The sequence below is a fragment of the Sturnus vulgaris genome, chromosome 8 (genome assembly GCF_052056855.1).
Source record: "Sturnus vulgaris isolate bStuVul1 chromosome 8, bStuVul1.hap1, whole genome shotgun sequence".
Classification (NCBI taxonomy): domain Eukaryota; kingdom Metazoa; phylum Chordata; class Aves; order Passeriformes; family Sturnidae; genus Sturnus; species Sturnus vulgaris.
In genome coordinates, this window is record NC_142250.1 from 2,789,527 (window position 1) to 2,808,262 (window position 18,736).

Sequence of the window (18,736 nt, forward strand, 5' to 3'; positions counted from 1 at the left end):
GGGAAGCACACATGTGAAAACAAAATTCCCCGGAAAAGCTCTCTTTCCTTTCCAGCCTCTCCAAATAGAACGGGCCTGGCTGGGCCGGGGCAGGGGGGCCGGGGAGGCTGAGCCGAGCTTTCCTCATGGATGGAATGCGGCCAAGGAACTCAGCACGGCTCTGTGGATGACTTCTTACAATCCTAGCCCAGCGTGGCCTTAAAATCATAAATCATAAAATAAAAAATAACTGACTCATATAATAACTCCCAGCCTCGCCCTGGAAGAGATCACAGAACCATTCACTGCCAAACCAAAGTATTCATTCTTTCAATGCCCAGAAGAAAACTTTTCAGATTCTTTTTTTCTCTCTCCTAAGTAAAAAAAGAAAACTAACATAATGATATGTACAAAAAGAGTATAAAAACACGAAGGTCAAATTAAAAAAATATCAAGTCCCAAATAATGAAAGTAGGAAAGTCAGAAACTGAAATTTCTCTTTTTTTATGCTATAGAAAAAAAAAAGCCTTGTTTCCCTATAGCACATTAAAATATTATGGAGTGAATATAACTGTTCTAACTGTAAATATAAGCAAAAGCATTCGGGTTAAAGTAAGCAGATATTAAAATTGCTATAATCCACTAAGTTTAAATAGTAAGAAAACCCCTACTGTTCCCCAGGGAAGAAGAAATAAAAACAATCCTCTATTCTCAAAAACAGAGTAATCTTTTGTTTAAATTGTTATGATCCTCCCTTCTCCCACACTTTTTTTGCTTCTTAACAACAACATACAGAAACACTTCAGTCAGTTACCAACTTAAATAATTTTTTCAGTTTACTTTAGAGAGAAATTTTCTCTTTGTTTGACTATAGAGTTTTTTTCACAAGAAGAAAATACAGTTTTCTTGTGACTTCACTTTCTACGAATCCCTCCTATCTTAACGGTTCTCCTAAACCGTTTATGGGCCATGTTAAACTCATGGGCTATTTACTTGTAAGAATGAACTGTTCACAAGCAAAAGTCCTCTTCATCTCTCTTTTTTTCTCTTCATACTTCATCCCCAGGACAGAGATCCCCTTTCTCCTTCGGGGTAAAGGATTTTCAACACACATGCTTTTGCTCAACAAATCTATTAAGTCGAACACTCCAACCCCTCATGTTTTTTTCTGCGGTTTATAGGACTTTTTAGTGTAGTACAGTCCATCTCTATAGCTTACAAAAGGATTTTTAGCCTAAATTTACGGCATCTCCTTATTCTCCTTCCATCCGGAACTTGGCTCTTGCTTTACCGCTTTGGTGTATTTCCTTTGTTCTTTTTCCTCTCACTCAAGAGAGGACTGAAGGTCTGCAAGTCTTATCTGAGCGTTGGGAGGGTTAAAATCTCCCAGGGAGGATGCAGCGGGCTGTGGAGCTGTGGGCACATGTGCCACTTTGGAGCTGTGGCAGGATCTCAGGACACTGGAGCCGCAGCAGGAAGCTGGGTGAGGACTGGCTTCTGCCTTCTGCCTCCCTCCACCTTGCCCAGCAGGCGTGTGGAAGGGCTTTGCTGGAACAGGGCTCCGCTGTCTCCCCTCCAGCCAGGCCGCTTGGGCGGCTGGGCAGCCCCGGCCACCTCACGGCTGCTCCGAGCCGGCGGCAGGGCCGGGATGTGCCGAGCTGCCGGGGACAGAGGCAGGGCCGGGATCTTAGCAAGGGCCTCTCCTCCCCCTGGCCATCTCTCACCATCCGTCAGTACCGGCGGGCTCGGGATGGTTCGTTTGATCTCGGAGTGCAAAAGACGCAGCGGGGACTACAGTCAGTTTACTCACAGCAGTGCACTTTTATTGAATGCTAACAACACAATTATGCAATAGAGGGGAGAGAGAGACACCGGAAACAAAGTCAAGAGAGAGAGAGAAAGAGGGGGTGGGGGAATAGCTACCAACAGATTCCACGGCATCCTCGTGGTCCTCTGCTCCCGTGTCTTCCTTCCGTGGGGAGATCTCAAACCTTTCTCCAGTCACTTTTTTACAGTCCTTTTCCAAAGCGAGTGGCATCTGGCCAAAAGGTGGGGAGATTTATGGACTACTGTGAGGAGAGAGCCCTGTTGCTAAGAGAAGCAGGTACACAGAACTCGTGAGCAGTTTACGATGACACCACAGCAAGCACCTGCATGATTACTTGGCAAGCATCGACCAGAACTCCTGTTCAAAACCAACCGGTCCTGAACTCCTGTCCAAAACTGAACAGTCCAGAATTCCTGTCCAAACTGACCAGGCCAGAAACTCCTGTCCAAACTGACCAGGCCAGAACTCTTGTCCAAACTGACCAGGCCAGAAACTCCTGTCTGAAGCGAGTGAGGGGTCCTTGGGCTCTCAGTCTCTGTCCTTGTGACAGTCGTGAGGCAAATGAGGGAAATCTGGACCGTCTCTTACACCATCGCAGCCCCTGGTTGGAAACGGGGCCCGGCCTGGGCCGCACGGGAAGGGGCCCGGGCTGGTTTTACCGTGTGAGAAAGAAACGAAAAGAGAAACAAATGAGAGCTTTCCCAGTGTTTATTTGCAGTGAGGAGAAAGAAAAGAGCGAGAAAGAGAGATTCTCTCACCAGTGCACAGATTCTTATTTACAAATTACCCAGTGAGCTAAAAACAGCAATCTGCAGCATTTCTTCTAAAACTATTAAAATTCCATTTTTTTAATACAAAAGTTTAAGTATAATCTGCATCTATGCCCTATCTGTTCGATGTGAAAAATGTAAGCAATATTCTTACTATATTTTTATTACAATAACAAATAGTCTAAATAATAAAATTAATATAACGTAATTGTAGTTGTGCTTTAGGGATTTAACCCTCTGGAGCGGCGAAAATAAAGACACACAGCTACATGGTCATCCCTCAGGATAGGAAGGAGACAACTTTATTCTGACACACCTTGCTTAACTAGAGTGACTCGCTACTTCAGGGACAGAATACAGCTGAATGGTCCAGAGAAAGTGACACCTCTTTCACAGGCCTCCTCATGTATCCAGCAGGCGTTTATCTTTGTTATTAATTCTTATGTTTACATTAGAGACTAGCTTCGGGAAAGAACCCTGGCTAAGGTTGAGAAACTTGGACTGGAAAAAATATCAGAGGAGGTTCTTCTGGGCCTAAGGCGACATATAATTAATATAATTCTTAATCAGATATTAATATATGATTATGATAATAATAATAAATAAAAATAATAATAGTAGCAATAATAATAATAATAAATAGTAAAAACCTATGTTTTTGGAGCTCTCACTGAGACTTCTCTCTGCGACTTGATTTTTAGCCCTCACTAAAACTTGTTTTCAGCACTAAATTTTAAGGTTTTATTTCTTAAGGAAATTAAAATATATTCGTGCTTATTTCTACGTACTTAATGACTTAAAACTTCAGCTTACACCTCTATTTCATGTATGAGTGGCTTAATATATTCTAATCCATCCAAAGGTTTTAATTCAATCTCTGCACTCTGATCTCTCAGAATACTTAAGAGAGGCCTCTGTTTCACACACTCCAACACAGAGGGATGGGGGTTACAGACACATCGTATCACTGCTTCTCCCTCAGGGAGACAAATCCTTGTCCTGCTCCAGCCTGGGATTCCTCCCACAGCAGAGCAGTCAGATCCTTGGCAACATACACACAGATGACAGATAGACAGACAGACAGAGATAGATTTCTTCGAACTGAGATGCCTGATGCCAAAAGAGGGATTCCTCCTCAGCACATGTCAGCTGGTCTTCTTCCTCTTCTTCCAAGTACACTCCAAGAGTCTCACCTCCAGGCCAGATGGTGATGATTTCCAAGAGCCGAGGGTGATTTGGATTTCCCATTCAAATTTGTTGTGCAATGAGGAAAATCCCCTCACTCCAGCTAGCATGGCTGACAGGATGGATTGCAGAGACTTTTCCTTGGAACAGCCAGCCCAGCGCTGGCAGAGGGGATGAACAGGCACTGAGGTGACCCTGAGAGCAAGTGCAAGGCACAGGGTGCAGCTGAGAAAGCACAGCCCTGTGCCGGGCTAAGAGGGGAAGCTGGGACTGCCCAGCGGGGAGAAGGTCCTTTCTCCACCCCCTGTTACAGGGCACCTAGGGCCTTGCTGCACAGATACGGCTGCGGATTGGAGCACATCACACTCCTGAATTTATGGTCAGCTAGGTACACACACTCGGAATTGCCAAGGAGAGGAACCCTGCAGGGAGGAGCAGAGACAGCGCTGGATGCCAGGGGAACACGTTGTGCCCCTGTCCCCCCATGCCCTGCCCGGCTCCCCGGCACTCACCACGAGCTGAAGCTGCTGCCGTCCTCCCACTGCAGCTGCTCGCCCCGTCTGCGCAGCCCGAGCCAGTAATCGCCGTTCCCGCGGAGGCGGAAGAACAAATCCTGCCAAGGAGAGAGCAGTGGGAGCTGCCCCGGCCCCTCGGGGGGACACGGCCCCGGGGCTCCTTCCCTGCAAGGCCCCGGCACAGGGCTGCAGCCCCAGCCCCACCAGCACCCAGCCCGGACCACGAGCACCCCCAGGCTCCCCTCAGACACCCCACAGCGCCCGCAGCCCCTCACTCACCATTTCCTCATCCTTCAGAATGGCCAGCGACGCCCCGAGCTCGGAGCACCGCTCTTGACTCTGCTCCCAGCTTCTGGAATCCCATGAGAAGTAGTAGCACACTCCATTGTATCCAACCCAGCCGGAGGGACAGCCCAGAACTAACAGAGGACACGCAGTTGGAACTGGAAGCTGTGGTGCTGCAGGGGAAGAGGAGAAGGTGTGAGGATTGCCCTGTGCAGGGAGCAGGGACCCCGCTCTGCCCCGAGGGGCTGGGCCCAGGCTGCTGCCCCTCCCTTACCTGACTGCACAGCCAAGGCCACCGACAACGCCAGCACCAGCACCAGGAGCACAATCAGCGCCGACGTGAGCACGGAATGGCAGCTGAACCACTCGCCTGCAGCAGGAAAGAGCTGCTGGCTGCCACAACCACAGCCCGCCCTCCAAGCTGCTCCCCCAATGCCCGGCGAGCACAGGAGGGACCTCTCAGCCTGTTTGCTCCTCCCTCCCTCCCTCAGCTGGCAGCCAGAGAGCCAAGAGCCTGGACACGGGCAGGGACACAGCTGTGGGGACAGCCAGGGACACACTGCACTCACCCGGCAATCTCCTGAGGATGTTTCTGTGTACATGGCCGGGTGCTGATGTGCCCTGGGGATCCAGGGGCTCCCTCACGCTGCCATCCCTGGTGCAGATTCCATTCTCCACATCTTCTCTCACTGCACGCTCACAAGTGGCATCCCCCTGCTCATGACAAGTGGCTTCTTGTGCACTTGGCAAATGTGTCAGCCCGGCTGCTGGTCCCTCCTGGAGATGCAGCAGCTCGTTCACAGGCCCATGAATGGAGCAGAATTCACTCTGCTCCGGCTCACAACCAGCATCTCTATGCTCTGGAGAAACAGCTCCTTGCTCCCGACACATCAGGAGTGCTGAAAAAGCCTTTTGGAGATCCGCCTCGGGAACAGCTGTACACCCACGGGGATGGCCCAGTGAAAGGGACACGATGACAGGTCACGGCTGGTCGCGGCCCTGCGGCACACCGAGGCTCACGAAGGCGCTGCCAGCTCAGTCCCGCGCTGTCCCCGCTGGCCGGACCTGCGGAGACAAGCGCAGCCTGCTCAGCGCTCCAGGTCCATCCAGCCGCTCCAGCAGGATGCGGCGCTTTCTGCCTCCACTCGCCGCCTGCAGTGCTTTGGGCTCTGAGGCTCGTTCAAGTTCATCCCGTGCCACCCCTGAGCCGGGCAGGGACACCTCCCGCCTGAGCAGCGGCGCCGAGCCCGGGGCGCCACGGCCGGAAACTCTGCCGGGCACGGAGCAGCCACCTCCGAGCTACCGAGAGACACCGGCATGAGCCATCGCTGCTGCGGCACCGGCTCGTCCCCAGGGATCGGCGGCAAGGACGAGACCGCGGGCAGCCGCTCCCTCCGCCGTCTCAGGGCACGGGGCACACGGGGGAAGCCGGCCCAAGGAACTCGCCAGAACCGCCCCGTTCCCCTCAGCGCGGCCCCTCCGGCCGCAGCGAGCCCCGGGCTGGGGCACAGCCGAGCGCGGCTCGTACCTGTGCTGGAGCCGCTCCGAGCTCCCGGGACCGCTCGAAACCGTAGCTTCGGTGGCTGAAATGGAATAGGCGGAGTTTTTACTACCGCTGCTTTTTCAAGCCGAGCTGAGGGCGGGCCGTGTTGTGCACCTTCGGAACATTCAGCGCCCTTGGCAGGAAGGGAGACGGAGCTCGGAGTGGGGGAAGGTTTCCGGAGGAGACCACTATGAAATCGTTTCAACAAGTCCCTTGAAGGGCAATTACAAGAATTATAAAATGCAAATCTTTTGATATAGAGATGAGGAATGTGAAGTTTGCATGGTGCTAACTCCTGTTAAAATCCGTTCCTTTAAACTACAAGATGTCGTTATTTTATTGTAGAGAAAGACGGGAGCAATTAGTTCAGCTCTTTTGTACTTTCTTTTTACTTGTTTTTGCTTTAATGTCATCTATGGATAAATGCCTAAGAAAAGATTATCTCAATTTCTTAAGAGAGTTAATACTTCTATATTAATGTCCTGGTTTAGGACAACTTTGAAAGAAAACTTCCAAAGAGCCCCCCCAGGAAGCAAGCTTGAGCGGCCTCTCCCCCAGTTGGATCGGAAAGAAAATTCGGCGAAGAGAAGTGCCCAGCCCAAAAAAAAAAAAAAAAAAAAAAAAAAAAAAAAAGAACAATACCGAACAGCAAAACCTCTCGGCGCTCTGAAGAGATGACAAATTTGACAAATTCAGGAAGTCTCTCTCCTGTGGGTGGTAGCTCGGCTCAGTCTGTTCTCAGTTCCTCCAGCGCTGGAAAATGTCGCTGCCCAGACCTGGTGGCCACAGGTCCAAGCTCCTGGTGCTTCCCCCTGGGTTCCCAGTCCAGAGCATGTTTAACTAATTCCAGGAGAAAAGAAAACAAACAAAAACCAAAACTTTCCGGGGAACTTCTCTGCTTCAGTTAGTCAAAAACTAACTAAAAGCAAAGGAGAGCTCTCTCGCACTGTGCACCACGGTGACACAGTCCAGAGTGGTAGAAGTACACGACATCTTGTTGGCTTTTTGCAAATATTGAGATAAATCCTATATGTATAATATTGAAATAGCTTTACTATACGAATATAGGGGTTTTTTTCTTCTTTCTCTTCTAATAGCAAAAGTTAGACATACGTTTTTTGAGACAGTATGCTTAAACTACCCGCTTAGTTAAAATAACAGCCCGTGAACGTGTGATGGGAACCCTGCAGCTGACACAACAATTATCAACACTCACCGGCTGCAAAAGGCCGAGACCACCACCCAAATTAAAAGGTGATAAGAAGAAAATTAAAACCACAAGCCAAGAAAGACGCATGCTCTAAAAAGGCGGACCCAAGAAGTGGCCATGCTAAACGGCTCCCAGAAAAAGTTTGACTATGCAAGCAAGACTATAAAGATGCAATGGATTGATGTATTGTAAAACGTATTTAAAGGGGCACTTCCGAAGCAGCCGTGTGCTCTTGGCAGCATGCCAAGCACCCGGCCGTTTTAACCACTTCCTTTATTTTTGTCTCCTATTGTCTTTTTATTAAACCTTTTAAATTTTACCGGGACAGTGAAGCGTGTTTTTCACAAGAGGACAAAGGGATGAAACTGATCTCTATGTTTTGAAAACAACCCCCGCAGACATTCCACTGCTTCTTCTTTGCCCCCCTTCACTCTCGAAACAGCATTAAAGGTAGAAAACTTATTTCTAGAGTGAACATACAAATGGGGATACAATTCAACATCCCAAAGTCACCCCAGGACAGCACTCTAAGCTTCAGTCTCGCCTTGCATTACTGTAGAAAAAGCACGGCTCCCAGCTGGCTCTGCAGCACGTAAAGCCTTTCTCACAGCGTTCCTGACATCTCCTGAGGCAGCTCTGGGCAGCACAGCCTGACCCTGGCGCTTGTCATACGGTGAATCCCCAGCTAAATGAGCAATTGTGAGCTGAGCACTGGGACTGCAAGCACAACTTTCACCTCGTCTGTTCAGGTGCTTTCTCCTCTCCAAGTCCCACAAGAGATATTGAGAATTGGTTAAAATCAGGGAAGGCACATTATGACAATCTGTGGGAGTGAGATCATAGGAATTAAAAATACTTTATATCGTATTCTCAAAATAAGGAGAAGCCAGGAGATTCTCCTTTATAGCTCGTCTGAATTCCTTGATGTCATGATGAGAGAGGGCCTCCTATTGTGGATTCCGATCACAATAGGCACGCAGGGATCTGTGACAATGCAGCTCCTCGGGGAAGCAGACACGCAGGAATAGGTGACAATGCAGCTCCTCGGGGAAGCAGACACGGAGGGTTCGAGGGGACCGGCCGGGGCCGAGCAGCGGGGACAGAGCCGGGGAAAGCATTCTGAGACTCGGGAGAACAAAGGAGTTTGGAACAGGCTGAGGAAGGATTGGAGAGGCGGGGGAGGCCAGAGCTGAGACGGGGAGAACCGAGGGGTCCCCAGGCGGTCCCGAACTGCCCACCTGGGGTACAGACAGAGGGCTAAGGGGAGGGAGACCCGGCACGGAGCATGGGGAAATGGAATTGTGGTGGTTTGTAAAGATTTCCTGAAATTTTCACCTGCCGACACCTGGGCAGTCTCCCTTGTATCTGACAAGGAGCTATCAGTGTCCGATTTTTAAGACTGACACACTGTTATACCAAGAAGAATTTTATGCATCTTTGGGAAACACACATGTGAAAACAAAATTCCCCGGAAATGCTCTCTTTCCTTTCCAGCCTCTCCAAATAGAACGGGCCTGGCTGGGCCAGGGCAGGGGGGCCGGGGAGGCTGAGCCGAGCTTTCCTCATGGATGGAATGCGGCCAAGGAACTCAGCACGGCTCTGTGGATGACTTCTTACAATCCTAGCCCAGCGTGGCCTTAAAATCATAAATCATAAAATAAAAAATAACTGACTCATAAAATAACTCCCAGCCTCGCCCTGGAAGAGATCGCAGAACCATTCACTGCCAAACCAAAGTATTAATTCTTTCAATGCCCAGAAGAAAACTTTTCAGATTCTTTTTTTCTCTCTCCTAAGTAAAAAAAGAAAACTAACATAATGATATGTACAAAAAGAGTATAAAAACACGAAGGTCAAATTAAAAAAATAACAAGTCCCAAATAATGAAAGTAGGAAAGTCAGAAACTGAAATTTCTCTTTTTTTATGCTATAGAAAAAAAAAAGCCTTGTTTCCCTATAGCACATTAAAATATTATGGAGTGAATATAACTGTTCTAACTGTAAATATAAGCAAAAGCATTCGGGTTAAAGTAAGCAGATATTAAAATTGCTATAATCCACTAAGTTTAAATAGTAAGAAAACCCCTACTGTTCCCCAGGGAAGAAGAAATAAAAACAATCCTCTATTCTCAAAAACAGAGTAATCTTTTGTTTAAATTGTTATGATCCTCCCTTCTCCCACACTTTTTTTGCTTCTTAACAACAACATACAGAAACACTTCAGTCAGTTACCAACTTAAATAATTTTTTCAGTTTACTTTAGAGAGAAATTTTCTCTTTGTTTGACTATAGTTTTTTTCACAAGAAGAAAATACAGTTTTCTTGTGACTTCACTTTCTACGAATCCCTCCTATCTTAACGGTTCTCCTAAACCGTTTATGGGCCATGTTAAACTCATGGGCTATTTACTTGTAAGAATGAACTGTTCACAAGCAAAAGTCCTCTTCATCTCTCTTTTTTTCTCTTCATACTTCATCCCCAGGACAGAGATCCCCTTTCTCCTTCGGGGTAAAGGATTTTCAACACACATGCTTTTGCTCAACAAATCTATTAAGTCGAACACTCCAACCCCTCATGTTTTTTTCTGCGGTTTATAGGACTTTTTAGTGTAGTACAGTCCATCTCTATAGCTTACAAAAGGATTTTTAGCCTAAATTTACGGCATCTCCTTATTCTCCTTCCATCTGGAACTTGGCTCTTGCTTTACCGCTTTGGTGTATTTCCTTTGTTCTTTTTCCTCTCACTCAAGAGAGGACTGAAGGTCTGCAAGTCTTATCTGAGCGTTGGGAGGGTTAAAATCTCCCAGGGAGGATGCAGCGGGCTGTGGAGCTGTGGGCACATGTGCCACTTTGGAGCTGTGGCAGGATCTCAGGACACTGGAGCCGCAGCAGGAAGCTGGGTGAGGACTGGCTTCTGCCTTCTGCCTCCCTCCACCTTGCCCAGCAGGCGTGTGGAAGGGCTTTGCTGGAACAGGGCTCCGCTGTCTCCCCTCCAGCCAGGCCGCTTGGGCGGCTGGGCAGCCCCGGCCACCTCACGGCTGCTCCGAGCCGGCGGCAGGGCCGGGATGTGCCGAGCTGCCGGGGACAGAGGCAGGGCCGGGATCTTAGCAAGGGCCTCTCCTCCCCCTGGCCATCTCTCACCATCCGTCAGTACCGGCGGGCTCGGGATGGTTCGTTTGATCTCGGAGTGCAAAAGACACAGCGGGGACTACAGTCAGTTTACTCACAGCAGTGCACTTTTATTGAATGCTAACAACACAATTATGCAATAGAGGGGAGAGAGAGACACCGGAAACAAAGTCAAGAGAGAGAGAGAAAGAGGGGGTGGGGGAATAGCTACCAACAGATTCCACGGCATCCTCGTGGTCCTCTGCTCCCGTGTCTTCCTTCCGTGGGGAGATCTCAAACCTTTCTCCAGTCACTTTTTTACAGTCCTTTTCCAAAGCGAGTGGCATCTGGCCGAAAGGTGGGGAGATTTATGGACTACTGTGAGGAGAGAGCCCTGTTGCTAAGAGAAGCAGGTACACAGAACTCGTGAGCAGTTTACGATGACACCACAGCAAGCACCTGCATGATTACTTGGCAAGCATCGACCAGAACTCCTGTTCAAAACCAACCGGTCCTGAACTCCTGTCCAAAACTGAACAGTCCAGAATTCCTGTCCAAACTGACCAGGCCAGAAACTCCTGTTCAAACTGACCAGGCCAGAACTCCTGTTCAAAACCAACCAGGCCTGAACTCCTGTTCAAACTGACCAGGCCAGAAACTCCTGTTCAAACTGACCAGGCCAGAACTCTTGTCAAAACTGACCAGGCCAGAAACTCCTGTCTGAAGCGAGTGAGGGGTCCTTGGGCTCTCAGTCTCTGTCCTTGTGACAGTCGTGAGGCAAATGAGGGAAATCTGGACCGTCTCTTACACCATCGCAGCCCCTGGTTGGAAACAGGGTCCGGCCTGGGCCGCACGGGAAGGGGCCCGGGCTGGTTTTACTGTGTGAGAAAGAAACGGAAAGAGAAACAAATGAGAGCTTTCCCAGTGTTTATTTGCAGTGAGGAGAAAGAAAAGAGAGAGAGAGAGAGATTCTCTCACCAGTGCACAGATTCTTATTTACAAATTACCCAGTGAGCTAAAAACAGCAATCTGCAGCATTTCTTCTAAAACTATTAAAATTCCATTTTTTTAATACAAAAGTTTAAGTATAATCTGCATCTATGCCCTATCTGTTCGATGTGAAAAATGTAAGCAATATTCTTACTATATTTTTATTAGAATAACAAATAGTCTAAATAATAAAATTATTATAACGTAATTGTAGTCGTGCTTTAGGGATTTAACCCTCTGGAGCGGCGGAAATAAAGACACACAGCTACATGGTCATCCCTCAGGATAGGAAGGAGACAACTTTATTCTGACACACCTTGCTTAACTAGAGTGACTCGCTACTTCAGGGACAGAATACAGCTGAATGGTCCAGAGAAAGTGACACCTCTTTCACAGGCCTCCTCATGTATCCAGCAGGCGTTTATCTTTGTTATTAATTCTTATGTTTACATTAGAGACTAGCTTCGGGAAAGAACCCTGGCTAAGGTTGAGAAACTTGGACTGGAAAAAATATCAGAGGAGGTTCTTCTGGGCCTAAGGCGACATATAATTAATATAATTATTAATCAGATATTAATATATGATTATGATAATAATAATAAATAAAAATAATAATAGTAGCAATAATAATAATAATAAATAGTAAAAACCTATGTTTTTGGAGCTCTCACTGAGACTTCTCTCTGCGACTTGATTTTTAGCCCTCACTAAAACTTGTTTTCAGCACTAAATTTTAAGGTTTTATTTCTTAAGGAAATTAAAATATATTCGTGCTTATTTCTACGTACTTAATGACTTAAAACTTCAGCTTACACCTCTATTTCATGTATGAGTGTCATAATATATTCTAATCCATCCAAAGGTTTTAATTCAATCTCTGCACTCTGATCTCTCAGAATACTTAAGAGAGGCCTCTGTTTCACATACTCCAACACCGAGGGATGGGGGTTACAGACACATCGTATCACTGCTTCTCCCTCAGGGAGACAAATCCTTGTCCTGCTCCAGCCTGGGATTCCTCCCACAGCAGAGCAGTCAGATCCTTGGCAACATACACACAGATGACAGATAGACAGACAGACAGAGATAGATTTCTTCGAACTGAGATGCCTGATGCCAAAAGAGGGATTCCTCCTCAGCACATGTCAGCTGTTCTTCTTCCTCTTCTTCCAAGTACACTCCAAGAGTCTCACCTCCAGGCCAGATGGTGATGATTTCCAAGAGCCAAGGGTGATTTGGATTTCCCATTCAAATTTGTTGTGCAATGTGGGCAATGTCCTCACTCCAGCTAGCATGGATGGCAGGATGGTTTGCAGAGACTTCTCCTTGGAACAGCCAGCCCAGCGCTGGCAGAGGCGATGAACAGGCACTGAGGTGACCCTGAGAGCAAGTGCAAGGCACAGGGTGCAGCTGAGAAAGGACAGCCCTGGGCCGGGCTAAGAGGGGAAGCTGGGACTGCCCAGCGGGAGAAGGTCCTTTCTCCACCCCCTGTTACAGGGCACCTAGGGCCTTGCTGCACAGATACGGCTGCGGATTGGAGCACATCACACTCCTGAATTTATCGTCAGCCAGGCAAAAACACTCGGAATTACCAAGGAGAGGAACCCTGCAGGGAGGAGCAGAGACAGCGCTGGATGCCAGGGGAACACGTTGTGCCCCTGTCCCCCCATGCCCTGCCCGGCTCCCCGGCACTCACGAGGAGCTGAAGCTGCTGCCGTCCTCCCACTGCAGCTGCTCGCCCCGTCTGCGCAGCCCGAGCCAGTAATCGCCGTTCCCGCGGAGGCGGAAGAACAAATCCTGCCAAGGAGAGAGAAGTGGGAGCTGCCCCGGCCCCTCGGGGGGACACGGCCCCGGGGCTCCTTCCCTGCAAGGCCCCGGCACAGGGCTGCAGCCCCAGCCCCACCAGCACCCAGCCCGGACCACGAGCACCCCCAGGCTCCCCTCAGACACCCCACAGCGCCCGCAGACCCTCACTCACCATTTCCTCATCCTTCAGAATGGCCAGAGAGGCCCCGAGCTCGGAGCACCGCTCTTGACTCTGCTCCCAGCTTCTGGAATCCCTTGACAAGTAGTAGCACACTCCATTGTATCCAACCCAGCCAGGGGGACAGCCCAGAACCGACGGCGGAGTCGCAGGTGGAACTGGAAGCTGTGGTGCTGCAGGGGAAGAGGAGAAGGTGTGAGGATTGCCCTGTGCAGGGAGCAGGGACCCCGCTCTGCCCCGAGGGGCTGGGCCCAGGCTGCTGCCCCTCCCTTACCTGACTGCACAGCCAAGGCCACCGACAACGCCAGCACCAGCCCCAGGAGCACAATCAGCGCCGAGGTGAGCACGGGATGGCAGCTGAACCACTCGCCTGCAGCAGGAAAGAGCTGCTGGCTGCCACAACCACAGCCCGCCCTCCAAGCTGCTCCCCCAGTGCCCGGCGAGCACAGGAGGGACCTCTCAGCCTGTTTGCTCCTCTCTCCCTCCCTCAGCTGGCAGCCAGAGAGCCAAGAGCCTGGACACGGGCAGGGACACAGCTGTGGGGACAGCCAGGGACACACTACACTCACCTGGCCATCTCCTGAGGATTTTTCTGTGTACATGGCCGGTTGCTAATGTGCCCTGGGGATCCAGGGGCTCCCTCACACTGCCATCCCTGGTGCAGATTCCATTCTCCACATCTTTCCTCACTGCACGATCACAAGTTGCGCCCCCCCGCTTATGACAAGTGGCTTCTTGCGCCCCTGGCAAGTGTGTCAGCCCGGCTGCTGGTCCCTCCTGGAGATGCAGCAGCTCCTTCACAGGCCCATGAATGGAGCAGAATTCACTCTGCTCCAGATCACAGCCGGCAGCTCTATGCTCTGAAGAAACAGCTCCTTGCTCCCGACACATCATGAGTGCTGAAAAAGCCTTTTGGAAATCGGCCTCGGGAACAGCTGTACACCCACGGGGATGACCCAATGAAAGGGACATGATGACAGGTCACGGCTGGTCCCGATCCTGCGGCACACCGAGGCTCACGAAGGCGCTGCCAGCTCAGTCCCGCGCTGTCCCCGCTGCCCGGACCTGCGGAGACAAGCGCAGCCTGCTGAGCGCTCCAGGTCCATCCAGCCGCTCCAGCAGGATGCGGCGCTTTCTGCCTCCACTCGGCGCCTGCAGTGCTTTGGGCTCTGAGGCTCGTTCAAGTTCATCCCGTGCCACCCCTGAGCCGGGCAGGGACACCTCCCGCCTGAGCAGCGGCGCCGAGCCCGGGGCGCCACGGCCGGAAACTCTGCCGGGCACGGAGCAGCCACCTCCGAGCTACCGAGAGACACCGGCATGAGCCATCGCTGCTGCGGCACCGGCTCGTCCCCAGGGATCGGCGGCAAGGACGAGACCGCGGGCAGCCGCTCCCTCCGCCGTCTCAGGGCACGGGGCACACGGGGGAAGCCGGCCCAAGGAACTCGCCAGAACCGCCCCGTTCCCCTCAGCGCGGCCCCTCCGGCCGCAGCGAGCCCCGGGCTGGGGCACAGCCGAGCGCGGCTCGTACCTGTGCTGGAGCCGCTCCGAGCTCCGCGGATCGCCGCTCGAAACCGCAGCTTCCGGTCTGGAAATGGAATAGGCGGAGTTTTTACTGCCGTTGCTTTTTCAAGCCGAGCTGGGGGCGGGGTCGTTTTGGGGCCCTTTGGAACATTCAGCGTGCTTGACCGGAAAGGAGGCGGAGATGGGAGTGGGGGAAGGGGGATGTTCCGTCCGCAGGAAAACACTTAGAAATAATGTGAACAAGTCGCTTAAGCTGGAATTATAAGAATTATAAAATGCAAGTCTTTTGATATAGAGATGAGGAATGTGAAGTTTGCATGGTGCTAACTCCTGTTAAAATCCGTTCCTTTAAACTACAAGATGCAGTTATTTTATTGTAGAGATAAGATTGGAGCAATTAGTTCAGCTCTTTTCTACTTTCTTTTTACTTGTTCTTGCTTTAATGTTATGACAATTGATAAAAGATTCGTCTTAATCACAAAAGCATTGGGGTTTGCATAAACCAGAATACTAAGCTCTGAAGTGAAGCATGGACACTAGATAAAGGAAATTATATGATTAAATAATTCTCTTTAAAATCACCATGTTATGTTATATTATATTGCATTATGTTACATTACGTTATGTTCTGTTTTTCAAATAAGTTGTATCGGCTACCAGCTTGCGAAATCGGACTTGCCAAAACGCCCTTCCTGCCTTTGTCTAATCAATACTGCCTATCCCAAAACCCAGACTCCCAAAACTTCTCTGGTGGTTATCTACAAAGACCAGATGGCTATCTGTGACTGATTATCGCCCGTAGGCTTTGTGAATTTGTGTAAGGATGTTTATTCAACCACCACTGCTTACCTGGCAAAATTATGACAGCAAAAAACCCCAGAAATTATTGATTACAACGAGGAACCACAGTATAAGAAGAGGCTGCAAACCAAGGTTCGGTGGAGTGGAGTGGGCGGTGACCCCTCACGTTCCCCAGCGCGCTGCTTGCTCTTTCTTTATCAAATAAAGCAATCCAAAATCTGCTGTATATCGAGACTTTTGTCTCTCATTTATAACAAAAGAAAAGAGACTTTTTCCGGGGAATTTTGTTTTCACATGTGTGCTTCCTAAAGATGCATAAAATTCTTCTTGGTATAACAGTGTGTCAGTCTTAAAAATCGGACACTGATTGCTCCTTGTCAGATACAAGGGAGACTGCCCAGGTCTCGGCAGGTAGAATTTCCAGGAAATCTTTACAAACCACCACAATTCCATCTCCCCATGATCTGTGCCGGGTCTCCCTCCCCTTAGCCCTCTGTCTGTACCCCAGGTTGGCAGTTCGGGACGCCCTGGGGACCCCTCTGTTCTCCCCGTCTCAGCTCTGGCCTCCCCCGCCTCTCCAATCCTTCCTCAGCCTGTTCCAAACTCCTTTGTTCTCCCGAGTCTCAGAATGCTTTCCCCGGCTCTGTCCCCGCTGCTCGGCCCCGGCCGGTCCCCTCGAACCCTCCGTGTCTGCTTCCCCGAGGAGCTGCATTGTCACCTATCCCTGCGTGTCTGCTTCCCCGAGGAGCTGCATTGTCACAGATCCCTGCGTGTCTGCTTCCCCGAGGAACTGCATTGTCACAGATCCCTGCGTGCCTATTGTGATCGGAATCCACAATAGGAGGCCCTCTCTCATCATGACATCAAGGAATTCAGACAAGATATAAAGAATAATGACTTCTCCTTATTTTGAGAATATGATATAAAGTATTTTTAATTCCTATGATCTCACTCCCACAGATTGCCGTAATGTGCCTTCCCTGATTTTAACCAATTCTCAATATCTCTTGTGGGACTTGGAGAGGAGAAAGCATCTGAACAGACGAGGTGAAAGTTGTGCTGGCAGTCCCAGTGCTCAGCTCACAATTGCTCATTTAGCTGGGGATTCACCGTATGACAAGCGCCAGGCTCAGGCTGTGCTGCCCAGAGCTGCCTCAGGAGATGTCAGGAACGCTGTGAGAAAGGCTTTACGTGCTGCAGAGCCAGCTGGGAGCCGTGCTTTTTCTACAGTAATGCAAGGCGAGACTGAAGCTTAGAGTGCTGTCCTGGGGTGACTTTGGGATGTTGAATTGTATCCCCATTTGTATGTTCAGCCTAGAAATAAGTTTTGTACCTTTAAGGCTGGATTTGAGAGTGAAGGGGGGAAGGAGAAGCAGTGGAATGTCTGCGGGGGTTGTTTTCAAAACATAGAGATCAGTTTCATCCCTTCGTCCTCTTGTGAAAAACACGCTTCACTGTCCCGGTAAAATTTAAAAGGTTTAATAAAAATACAATAGGAGACAAAAATAAAGGAAGTGGTTAAAACGGCCGGGTGCTTGGCATGCTGCCAAGAGCACACGGCTGCTTCGGAAATGCCCCTTTAAAAACGTTTTACAATACATCAATCCATTGCATCTTTATAGTCTTGCTTGCATAGTCAAACTTTTTCTGGGAGCCGTTTAGCATGGCCACTGCTTGGGTCCGCCTTTTTAGAGCATGCGTGTTTCTTGGCTTGTGGTTTTAATTTTCTTCTTATCACCTTTTAATTTGGGTGGTGGTCTCGGCCTTTTGCAGCCGGTGAGTGTTGATAATTGTTGTGTCAGCTGCAGGGTTGCCATCGCACGTTCACGGGCTGTTATTTTAACTAAGCGGGTAGTTTAAGCATACTATCTCAAAAAACGTATGTCTAACTTTTGTTATTAGAAGAGAAAGAAGAAAAGAAAAACAAACTTTATTCGTATAGTAAAGCTATTTCAATATTATACATATAGGATTTATCTCAATATTTGCAAAAAGCCAACAAGATGTCGTGTACTTCTAACACTCTGGACTGTGTCACCGTGGTGCACAGTGCGAGAGAGCTCTCCTTTGCTTTTAGTTAGTTTTTGACTAACTGAAGCACAGCACTTCCACGGACACTTTTTTTCCGTTTTTTTCCTGGAATTATTCGAACCTGCTCTGGACTGCGCCAGAGGGACTGAGAACAGACTGAGCCGAGGTACCACCCACGCGAGAGAGATTTTCTGAATTTGTCATCTCTTCCGAGCACCGAGAGGTTTTGCTGTTCGGTATTGTTTGGGGGTTTTTTGTGCTGGTCAGTGATTTGCCTGTTAAATCATCAGGTTTTTTCCACTTCTCTCCGAGGAAATTTCCAATCCAGCTAGGGGAGAGGCCGCTCAAGCTTGCTTCCTGGGGGGGCTCTTTGAAAGTTCTCTTTCAAAGTTGTCCTAAACCAGGACATTAATATAGAAGTATTAACTGTCTTAAGAAATTGAGACAATTTTTTCTTAGGCATTTATCCATAGATGACATTGTTATAAATGAGAGACGAAAGTCTCGATATTCAGCAAAATTTAGATTGTTTTATTTGATATAGAAAGAGCAAGCACTGCGCTGGGAGGGGTCACCGCCCACTCCACGTTCCACCGAACCTCGGTTTGCAGCCTCTTCTTATACTGTGGGTTCTCGTTGTTCACAAATTCACAAAGCCTCCGGGCGATAATCAGTCACAGATAGCCATCTGGTCTTTGTAGATAACCACCAGGGAAGTTTTGGGAGTCTGGGTTTTGGGATAGGCAGTATTGATTAGGCAAAGGCAGGAAGGGCTTTTTGGGAAGTCCGATTTCGCAAGCTGGTAGCCGATATAACTTATTTGAAAAACAGAACATAACTTAATGTAATGTAACGTAATACAACATAATATAACCTAACAAGGTGATTTTAAAGAGAATTATTTAATCATATAATTTCCTTTATCTAGTGTCCATGCTTCACTTCAGAGCTTAGTATTCTGGTTTATGCAAACCCCAATGCTTTTGT

At 49.1% G+C, this 18,736-nt stretch overlaps 1 long non-coding RNA gene across 1 annotated transcript; it reads right to left on the minus strand.

The window, feature by feature from the left end:
• Positions 1-10,532: 10,532 nt before the first annotated feature.
• LOC148222924 (uncharacterized) lies at positions 10,533-13,569 on the minus strand. The gene is made up of 4 exons (XR_015804972.1): positions 13,391-13,569; positions 13,109-13,209; positions 12,606-13,018; positions 10,533-11,300 (listed from the first exon to the last, which is right to left on the minus strand). It is a non-coding gene; the product is annotated as an uncharacterized LOC148222924 (long non-coding RNA).
• Positions 13,570-18,736: the final 5,167 nt, after the last annotated feature.